General features: G+C 45.1%; 2 protein-coding genes and 1 pseudogene across 7 annotated transcripts in view; 1 reads left to right on the top strand and 2 right to left on the bottom strand.

Annotated features, from left to right (window-relative positions):
• The window catches only part of LOC113428317 (uncharacterized), a 136,680-nt gene that overhangs the window by 70,498 nt on the left and 55,590 nt on the right, over positions 1 to 10,592 (top strand). The gene's annotated exons all lie outside the window — the stretch shown is intronic.
• LOC113427367 (uncharacterized) overlaps positions 1 to 10,592 on the bottom strand; it is a 147,353-nt gene that overhangs the window by 94,390 nt on the left and 42,371 nt on the right. The window lies entirely within an intron of this gene.
• LOC148131791 (uncharacterized) lies at positions 2,337 to 10,592 on the bottom strand (annotated as a pseudogene). The gene is made up of 4 exons (XR_015747143.1): positions 10,262 to 10,592; positions 10,078 to 10,145; positions 5,384 to 5,513; positions 2,337 to 4,085 (listed from the first exon to the last, which is right to left on the bottom strand). The product of XR_015747143.1 is annotated as an uncharacterized LOC148131791 (transcript).

Here is a 10,592-nt window from a genome sequence, read left to right as displayed (position 1 = left end):
CTCGGGCTCCTGCCTTGGCCTGGGCGTCCAACTAGAAGATTAGAAGTACAGAGAAGAGCAACAAAGATGGTTAGAGAGCTGGAGCTTAAGGTATGAAGAATTGGAATCAGGTACGGTTTGTCTAGTGGAGAAGGACTGCGGGTGGCATGAGAATAGTCTTCCAACACCTGGGGGGCTGCCCCAAAGAAGAGGGGGGTCCACCTGCTCTCCACGCACCAGAAGGCAGGACGAGAACCAATTGATGGGAACTGAACAAGGAGAGAAGCAACCTGGAATCTCTTGACAGTGAGAGCCATGAACCAGCGGAAGAGAAGTTGCCTTCAGAGGTTGTGGCTGCTCCATCACTAGAGGCATCCAAAAGGAGACAGGAGAAACATTTGGTGGGAAGGGTAAAGGGGTCTCCTGCCTGAGAAGGGGTTGGACTAGAAGACCTCTGAGGTCCCCTCCAACTCTGCAATTCTGCCTTGTTTCAATTGTCATTGAAACTCCGCTTCTGTCTCTGCTTCCAACTGCCTCCTCCAATGGGTGAAAGCAAGAGAGACCCTGCCTGGAGACTGATGATGCTGCATCACGGGGAATTCTGATTGGTTCTTCTGCTTCTGGCTCCTCCATGCTGACTGAGAGAAGGAAGCTCTTTTTTAACCCTTTTCCCTCCACTCCGCTGGAGATGCTACCCAGCTGGGACTGAAACATTGGGGGAGGGGGGCAGGCCCACAAGTCAGAAGAAGGAACCTTCACTCTCCTAACTCTTCATCTCCCACTCAGTCCAGACCCACCAATTCTGCTTCTGGAGGTGGAAACATCCAGGTCGCTCTCTTCATGGGGGGGGGGGGCGCTTGTGGGGCAGCACCCATGGGCTCTGCTGGGCTCCCCCAGCTGTTGATGGGGGTGGCACTCTGGGAAGTAAAGGGGGGAAGGAGACGCCTGGGAAGGAGGGGCTGGGAGGGACCCATGGATGCTGGGGGGCGGAGGGGGGGGAAGAAGGGGGCTGGGTCCCGCAGGAGAGACTTTGGGAAAGGGGTAAGGCCCAAATCACTTCGGAGTCCCCAAAATATTCTTCTGTTCAAAGAGGAAGGAGGTGGAAAGAGAAAGAGGGAAACAGTCATTTTCAGCCCTGAATCCACAAATTCCACCAAAATACATAAGAAAGAATTTTGGCACCTTCAGAAACTTCACTTTTTCTTCTGAATCTCAAATTTGAGGCTTTGAAAGTCAAGCAAGAGGGGAGCTCAAATCCCTTCTGGGAGAGCCTCTGAATTTGGGGAGGGGACCAAGGACCCCCACCCCCTAATCCCCCTATCACGGACCCTCCCCTGAGTTAGTTAGAAAGAGGCCCCTTTCCGAGAAGGACCGGGCTCCACGGGGGGGAGTTTGGGAACCTCAGCGGATAGCTAGTCTATCCCTCCATGCACATACAGGAAAGTGAAGCTGAGAATTGAGCTGCAGCCCCCCAAGACTGAAGGGATACCCCCTCCCACTTTCAGCTTCGTCCTCTGTCCCCGAACGCCCTCCTCCCACTTCAGGTGAAGTCATAAAGGACTCTGCCTGGACACCGATGGCGCTTCAACAGGAAGAATTCCCATTGGTGGTTCAGCTTGTTCTGGTTCCGCCCAGCTCATAAATGCAAGAAAAACCCTTCCTCCCCGTCATTTTCCTCCTCTCTCTCTCTCTCTCACACACACACACACACACACACACACACACGTGTTCATTTTGTGGGCGGTTCCTGCTGTTGGAAGAACTGCTGCACTAGATGACAAGGGGGGGAAGTCGGGGGTCACCCAGACACCCCCCAAACGGGAGGTAAAACCCTCCGCTAAACCAGGGAGAGGCTCCGCTTCGCTTTGGGGGGAGAAAAAGGCGATCCCCCCCTTGAAACTTGTGTCTCCCTTGCTCAGAATGTCTGGAGAAAGCGGGTCCTTCCGGTCTCCCGCCCCTCCAATCCCCCCTTTCCTTCCTTCTGGGGGTCAGAAGGACCCCCCGTTTCCTTGCAAGGCAGCCTCGAATGGAGATCCCGGAATAAAGTTTGGGCCGTTTCTCCTCCGCTTCCCGCTCCTTTCCTCGGAGAACTTCGATGGGGTTGGACCAGATGATCTCTAGGGTCCCTCCCAACTCTGTTCATCTGTAATCTTGCCACCATCTCAAGCCGTCTAAGAATCTATATACTTCTTTTCAGATTGCTGGGGACAATGAGCTGACTTTGTAAACTGCTCAGAGAGTGTGGTAAAGCATTGTGGAGTGGTATATAAGTCTAAGTGGAATTGCTGTTGCTATATACAGTTTCTCCCCAGCGTGGATCCTTTTAGGAGAAATAAGATGACCATTCTGAGCAAAACTCTTTCTACATTCCATGCATTTTACTTTATTTTATTTGAGTATATGTTTTGTTCATAAATATTTTGAATACAGTGTATTGTCAGGGCATGTCATTTACGAAAATGCAAAAGAAAAAACAAATATCAACATATATACCAGCAACAATAATGAAAGTGTAACAAAATAATTTTAACTCACTTCTTGTATTAGCTTATTTATACTTTTTATGTTAATTATTTCAAATGTTTCTAATTGTCAACCTGCTTTGTATTTAATTCCTACATAACAATAATAATTTCAATGGGAAATAATTTCAATGGGAAGTAACATTTCATCTATGAGCAAAGGTCTTTCCGAATTCGATACATTTATATGGCTTCTTTCGTGTGGATCATCTTATGGGAAATAAGTTTATATCTATGAGCAAAGGACTACCCAGATTCCGTGCATTTAAATGGTTTCTCTCCTGTGTGGGATCTTTTTGTGCCTTTTAAGATCACTGCCACGAGTAAACGTCTTTTCACACTCCATGCATTTATATGGTTTCTCTCCTGAGTGGATCATCTTATGAGAAATAAGATGAACTCTTTGAGCAAAGGTCTTTCCACACTCCCTGCATTTATATGGTTTCTCCCCTGTGTGGATCATCTTATGGGAAGTAAGTTTATATCTATGAGCAAAGGACTTTCCACACTCCATGCATTTATACGGCTTGTCCCCAGTGTGGATCATCTTATGGGAAATAAGATGACATCTTTGAGCAAAGGTCTTTCCACAATCCATGCATTTATATGGTTTCTCCCCTGTGTGGATCATTTTATGGGAAATAAGATTACCTCTTTGAGCAAACGTCTTTCCACACTCCATGCATTTAAATGGTTTCTCCCCTGTGTGGATCATCTTATGGGCAGTAAGTTTATGTCTATGAGCAAAGGACTTTCCACACTCCATGCATTTAAATGGTTTCTCTCCTGAGTGGATCTTTTCGTGCCTTTTAAGATTCTTGTCGCGAGCAAAGGTCTTTCCACACTCCATGCATTTATACGGCTTCTCCCCTGTGTGGATCATCTTATGAGAAATAAGATGACCTCTTTGAGCAAAGGTCTTTCCACACTCTATGCATTTATATGGTTTCTCCCCTGTGTGGATCTTGTTGTGGCTTCTAAGTCCACTACCATGAGTAAACGTCTTTCCACACTCCATGCATTTATACGGTTTCTCCCCTGTGTGGATCTTTTTGTGGCTTCTAAGACCACTGCTCCAAGCAAAGGTCTTTCCACACTCCATGCATTTATACATCTTCTCCCCTGTGTGGATCCTTTCATGGAAAGTAAGTTCCCTGTTTGTTCTAAAACATTTTCCACATTCCAAACATTTATAAGGCTTCTCTTTTGGGTCAATCGCTTTTTGAGATATAAGAAAGTTATTCCCAAGAGAAAGAATTAATGTCCCATTGTAATTTTGTCCGTTGGGTCTTCTTATAGCATTTTCTCCTTCGTTTTGGGTTAAATTGTGTTCATTTACTTGTACTTCAGCTTTGATTAGCTTCACACTTTTTCCAGTATATTTTTTCCTTATTTTCTCTTGTTGTGCAATAAAGTCTTGCATCGGAGCATCAGTGGAAGATGAGCTTTCCTGATTCCAATTCTTTGACTGATTTCTCTCATGGCTTTCGAATTCCATTCGAATTCCAAACTTCTCCGTTCCATCTTTAGCACTGATCACTTGGAACAGTTCACAGGAATCTTGATTTTCCTGTCCATTATTACCTACACAGAAATGAAAATGATAACAAGGTTAGAGAAAAAGATCAAAGTGTAGAAAGTAAAGTGAATTTCCTTCTGAATTTCTCCAAAATTCCATTACGTTGTACGTTTGCAAGCTTACAGTGGTGTGATATAGACATGATGATTTCTATATTCATGAGTCATGAAAGCTTTGAAAATATCTAGAAAACATCTCCTTTCTTATATTTATCTCTATATATGCAAATCTCACTCAGAGTCAGTTTTGAGTTAAGGAATAATCGGGGGAAACATCCAAAGAGGAGAAAACTTAAGTTTTATTAGGGTGGCTTAATTTCAGCAGAGACCTGTGAGAAATGAAACAATTTTGAAACAAGCTCCTTCTTCCCTGATGTACCTTGGAGCAGCTGCTCCATGGCGTCTGTCTGGTGGGCAGGAGCCCCGCTCGGCCTATTCCTCAATCCCAGCGATGAGACTTTGGAGATAAATCCCTTGCTGAAACATCCCATTGGCTTGTAAATGCTTTGTGCTGAAACTGGAAAGGTTGGGATGCTTCAAGAATGGCTATTTCACTGCCCCAAAGTCTCATCGGCTTGCAAGGGCTCGTTGGCCATATCTGGTACAGGCGTTGTTTGTCAGAGAACGGAGGCAAAAGTACTTTAGTATGAGATCACATAAGATCAATAGTGCAAGATCTCAGGCTACTAATCTGGTGTGATCTAATCTTGTGTGATCTCGCACTGCAGTATTTTAGGCCTGTGTTCTTTTAAGAACTGAGGAATTCATGAGATCCAGGTAAAAAGTCTTTGAAAACAAAGAGGGGACTGGGTCTCAAATACTGGAGGAGGGCTGGTCATAACTTGGAACGGTTGCTAAGTGAACTGTCATAACTTGGGGATTACTTGTATCCTAGGATGCTCTGAGTCACACTGCATGAGTTCTTTGTTTTTGAATTGGATTGGGAGAATGCTCTTCCATGGGCTGAGCATGAAAGTTCTGTTCTCACAATTTAGGGAGGTTCCAGAGGACAAATGACAACACACTCCCCTCACAAGACCTCCAGAGGACACATAAAAGCACACCTCGTTCTTTTCAGCCTCCACATATAAGTTCAAATAGAAATGGAAAAATACAGATAAGAAATGGCAGAGAAAGAATCCAAGCAAAGAGACATTGACTCTTTCCTGCCATGGAGCTTGACAAGGCCAGATCCTTTCCTTCTCCCTCCCAGGAGACAATATCTGATTATTGGTTTTTTAATAAAAAAGCTAACTATAATCTCTCTTCTTGAACTCTTTGATTAGGGACTAGAAAACTCTTACCCAGAGAGACCACGTTCCTATGGTTTTCAAGCATGACTTCTGAATGCAACACTTTCTGGTCAGGATCCAGCTGAGACCATTCCTCCTCAGAGAAATACACAGCCACCTCCTCAAAGGACACAAGACCCTCCTGGACACGGAAAAAAGAACAAAAGAGGAGGATTTGCAAGATCTGTTCATCTTCATCATTGATTTAGACAAGAGGATAGAAGGGGAACCCATCAAATTTGCAGACAAGACCAAGTTGACAGGAATACCAACACTCTAGAAGATAAGCTCGAGATACAGAAGGATTGACAGATTGGGCCCCAATCAACAAAATGAAATCAACAGTCAGAAATATAAGGTTCTATATTTAGGAAAGAAAAAAACAAACGCGCTAGCATATTATAGGTGATACCTGGCTACACAGTAGTAAGTGCAACAGGGATCTTGGAGTCCTAGTGGACAACCACTGAAACATGAGTCAGCAATATGCTTCAGTTGCCCAAAAAAACTCCAACAGAATCGTAGGCTGCATTAAGAGGGATAGAATCAAGATGACATGAAGTGTCAGCCTTCAAGGTTTTCTCCCTTTGCTTTGCATCTTTCAGCTGTCATAAGTAATGGGGGGAGGAGGGGGGATCTGGTTATGGGAAGTGAGCTGGAGGTGTTACAAAACAGAACTGTATAAGCTGGGGGGGTAGATTCTTGCTTAGGCTTCCATCTTATGCTATGCGCAGCTGCAACTCTATCAAAATATGTCAAGGTCAACAGACAGAGGCCTCATCACCCTCTGGAGATGCTCACATGATGATATACACAACTTTTAATTGGATGAACCAATTGAACTATTTGGAGTGGGAACGTTGCCATTACTTTGTATATATGATTTACGCGCCCATTTTCTCAGATTCAGAATTCTTTGTTGTTGCTACCACTTGATTTCCAGTAAAAGATATCTTTTCTCTGATTAATGGAGTCTAAGTATTTCTTTCTTGGATTTTGAATGGAGCACCAGCTGACATTATTCTGAATCTCCACGTTACCAGACCACTCGGAGAATAAATTTTCTTCCGAGGGGGTCTGAACAAAATGTCAAATCCAGCCAGCGATCAAGAAGACCTGGGAGTGACTGGAGGACAAGATTCCCTGCTGTTAGAGGCAGCAGGGGAAGCCGACTTGTTAGCAGAATTAAGTCTTGGCGAAAAACCAGCTGTAAAATCCAAATGGTCCCTGAAAGTCAGCTGGAAGGATCCTGAGGAAAAGCCTCCTTCAGGAGTGACCACTACCCGTTGGCGTGGAAGAGAGGAGCCATGGCAAGAGAAGCAAAGAAAGAGTTTTTTACTAACTCAAGCCATGCATCTTTTAAATGAAGCTATCGGAGAACCTCAAACTGATCAAAGGTATGAGGGAGAGGAGGGGGAGGCAGCCCCATCCAGAAGAATCAGAGCAGCCACCCCCATAAATCAACCTGGGCTGGCGCAACAGGCAGCAGCAGCCCAGGGGCCCCCAGCCGGGTGGGGGGAGTAATTTCCAGGAGGCATAAAACTCCAAAGGTGCCTCTGTTGGAAGTAAAATATGAGGGGGATCCCAAGGAGTTAGGATTCTTCCTAGCACAAGCCTGGAGCCATATGGAGGAATATGGAGAGGATTTTTCCTCAGAAGCAGCCAAAGTTAGATGTGTTACAAGGGCTCTGGAGGGAACAGCAGCAAAGTGGATGGTGACTTTGCATAATGATAATGCCTCTCAGCTGATGAATTATGACCTGTTCATGACTGTGCTGCGGGCCAGGTTTGAAGACCCACTTGCTGAATGTAAGGCCAGAATTAGGATGAAGACCATAAATCAGGGGCGGAATTTAGAGAGCTGGCATGTCATATTCAAGGCTGGTCCCAGGGAGCCCTGATAAAAGCTTTTAAAGATGGGTTGAATGAAGATGTATATCAAAGCTGTATTGCCAGAAGAGACCCCAGTGAGCTGCAGCTGTGGTACATGCTGGCAGCAGAGGTGGAAATTGATCTGACCTGAAACAGACATGGGGGGGGGGGGTCCTGGTTGGAGCAAGTCCTCCTCCACCAGCCCTCGAGAAGCCTTAAAGCCTTAAAACCTCAAAAGGGAGGAATGGCGGCAAAACCCAAGACCACTGCATGCTTCCGATGTGGGAAGGAAGGTCACCGGGCTGCAGACTGCCATGCCAAGCTAGAGCCAAAGGGGGTGCCAGGAAGAGGAAGAAAACCTGAAAAAACCCCAGCAAAGCCTCACGAAACGGTGCTTAAAGTGGAGGAGGTTGTAGAGATCGCCCCTCCAAAAGGAGAAGAGCTGGGAACTCCAACTCTTCTGAAGAGAGTGAATCCGAATCGGAAGACGACTCACTGGTAAGTCCAAAAAGGGCCCTATGACCATTCCAGTGAGATTAAGGGTACCCACGTCGGGAGCCAAAGGGGAAATGCTGGCCTTGTTAGACTCTGGGTGCACAAGGTGCGTAATCAGCTAGGAGGTAGTAGAGAAAATGGGCTTAAGGCTAAAGACTTTAAAAACGCCCATAACGTTTTGCCAATTGGATCGGTAGCTGGGGGCGGCCCTGCACATTTCATAACGGAACCAGTAGAAATGACGATGGGAAAGCAAAGAGAGACTTTGTGTTTTATTGTGGCTCCTGGGATGGAGCGCCCCCTAATACTGGGTTTGCCCTGGCTCCGGAAATGGAACCCATTGCGCATACGTACTGACCAATGCCCAGAAGGGGAGGGGCAATCTCAACTGAAACTCAAGAATCCCACTGAGCTGGCTTCCACTGGCACCGAGAGTCTGAAGGGCAAGGAGAAAATTCCGGAGGAATATTGGGACTTAAAGGAGGTATTCAGTGAAAAGGCCTCGGACAAGCTTTCCCCCCATCGCTCAACAGATTGCAGCATTGAAATTTTGCCAGGAGTGAAACTCCCAAAACCGAAACTGTACTCTATGACACCACGGGAGCTAGAAGAGCTGTGGTCATTTATTGATAGAAATTTGGAATGTGGTTTCATCCAACCTGCTAGACCCCGGGTAGCAGCCCCAGTATTGTTCCGTGAGAAGATGGCTCTCTTCGTTTATGTGTGGACTATAGAAACCTCAACGCTATTTGGGTGGAGAACGTGTACCCCCTCCCCTTGATGAAGGATATGTTGGCCCACTTGGCCAAAGGGAATTTTTTTACGAAACTCGACCTGAGAGAAGCATACTACTGAGTTTGAATTAAGGAAGGGGATGAATGGAAAACTGCTTTTAACTGCCCAATGGGTTGTTTCCAATTCAATGTTCTTCCATTTGGCCTACAGGGGGCCCCTTCAGTATTCATGCAAATGATCAATCAGGTGTTGCATGAACATTTATACAAAGGGGTGTTGGTTTATCTTGATGATATTCTTATCTACACGGAAACTCGTGATGAACATGTGAAACTAGTGCGGTCAGTTCTGGAAAAACTTCGAGCTGCTGAGCTGTATGCAAAATTGTCCAAGTGTGAATTCCATCAGGAAAAAATTGACTATTTAGGCTATCGCATATCATATGATGGCATAGAAATGGATCCGGGGAAAGTTCGTGCCATCTTGGAATGGGCCCCTCCCCGCACCAGGAAGCAACTTCAAAGTTTCTTGGGATTTGCTAATTTTTACCGTCAATTTATCCCTGCTTTTGCAAAGATTGCAATGCCTATCACAAATCTCCTAAAAACCAAAGGGGAGGTGAAACCGAAGCCTAGTAAACCACTGGAGTGGTCCATGGAATGTCAAGCCGCTTTTGAGAAGCTGAAACGACTGTTTGCTGCTGAACCAGTACTCAAGCACCCGGACATGGACGCTCCTTTTGTAATCCAAGCCGATGCAAGTGACGTAGCAGTCGGAGTGGTGTTACTACAAGCAAACGAGACGGGGACTCTGCAACCATGTGCATATACTTCCCGAAAACTAACTGAAACCAAAAGATGGGCCATCTGGGAAAAAGAAGCTTTTGCAGTTCGCTGGGTTCTGTTAACCTGGAGGCATTTCTTAGAAGGGGCAAAACACCTATTTGAGGTGTGGACGGATCATAAAAATTTAGAGGCTTTCAAAAACGCCTTGGCTTTCAAAAACGCCTGTCTCCCAAACAAATTCGCTGGGCACAGTACTTTAAGTGCTTTAATTTTTCATTGAAGTACATCCCAGGGGGAAAGAACTTTATGGCGGATGCTCTATCTAAATTACCTCAATATAACAGTGCTCACCAAGAAGTGGTATGGCCTATTGTCCCAACCAAACAGTTGGCAGCTCCAGTGGTTACCAGTGGAGTCCAGAAAAAGAAGGAAGTTGATTTATCAAATGATTTAAATGCACAATTAAAAGACACTCTAAAACTTGATGATTGGTTCCTTGCTCACTCAATCCATCTCTGTATGGTTAGAGATGGATTGGCATGGGTGGGGGCCAAATTATATGTGCCAGGAAAGCTGAGAAACCAAATATTGCAGCAAGCTCATGACTCTAAAGCTGCTGGACATTTTGGATTCATGAAAACCTTACACTTGGTTAAAAGGCAATTTTGGTGGCCTACCTTGAAAAAGGACTGAGACTTATGTGGCTAGCTGTCCTATCTGTGCCTCAGCCAAACGGCCTCCTGGTAAACCAGCAGGCTTACACGCCTGCTTCATTTTCTAAAGGGAGAATAGAAATCTAATATCTTTTCCCTTTCTTACTTGATTTGGAGGTTCAACAGCTGTTTGCTCTCCGTCATAAAAACCAGAAAGTTTCATTCTTTGTTTCTCTGTAAGGAATAAATAATTTCAAAATACATAATTAACAAAATAAGAGGAGGTATTCCAAAGGGGAGAAGAGAGAGGGAAGGCAAGACTGATGGGGAATCGGAGGATCTTCCATTACCTCCTGAGGTGTCCTGACTTGGATCTTCCCAAGGGATCTTCCTGAAAAGTAACTCCTGAGGGGGATTTGATGGGTTCTTTTTTCCCTCAGAATCTTTGATCTCCACAGAGCAGCATTTCAAATGGGAAGAAGGAAAAAAGAAGCAAAATTAACATGACATAAAGTGGATTCTTATATTTGGAACACAACCTCAAAGCCCCAATATCCATCAATGTGGCTGAGTGAGAAAACAATGGAACAATGTTGTACAACAACTAGAGAATTGTCACATATTGTGAACGTGGGAGAAATTTTGGAAGGAGGGGTGAAGCATTCAAGCACTCTATTTATT

Source organism: Notechis scutatus, chromosome 2, assembly GCF_049901735.1.
Source record: "Notechis scutatus isolate UNSWTSFEM ecotype Mainland chromosome 2, rNotScu1.2, whole genome shotgun sequence".
Lineage (NCBI taxonomy): Eukaryota > Metazoa > Chordata > Lepidosauria > Squamata > Elapidae > Notechis > Notechis scutatus.
Note: the sequence above shows the minus strand (reverse complement) of the source record. Positions and strands in the feature narration are given on the sequence as shown.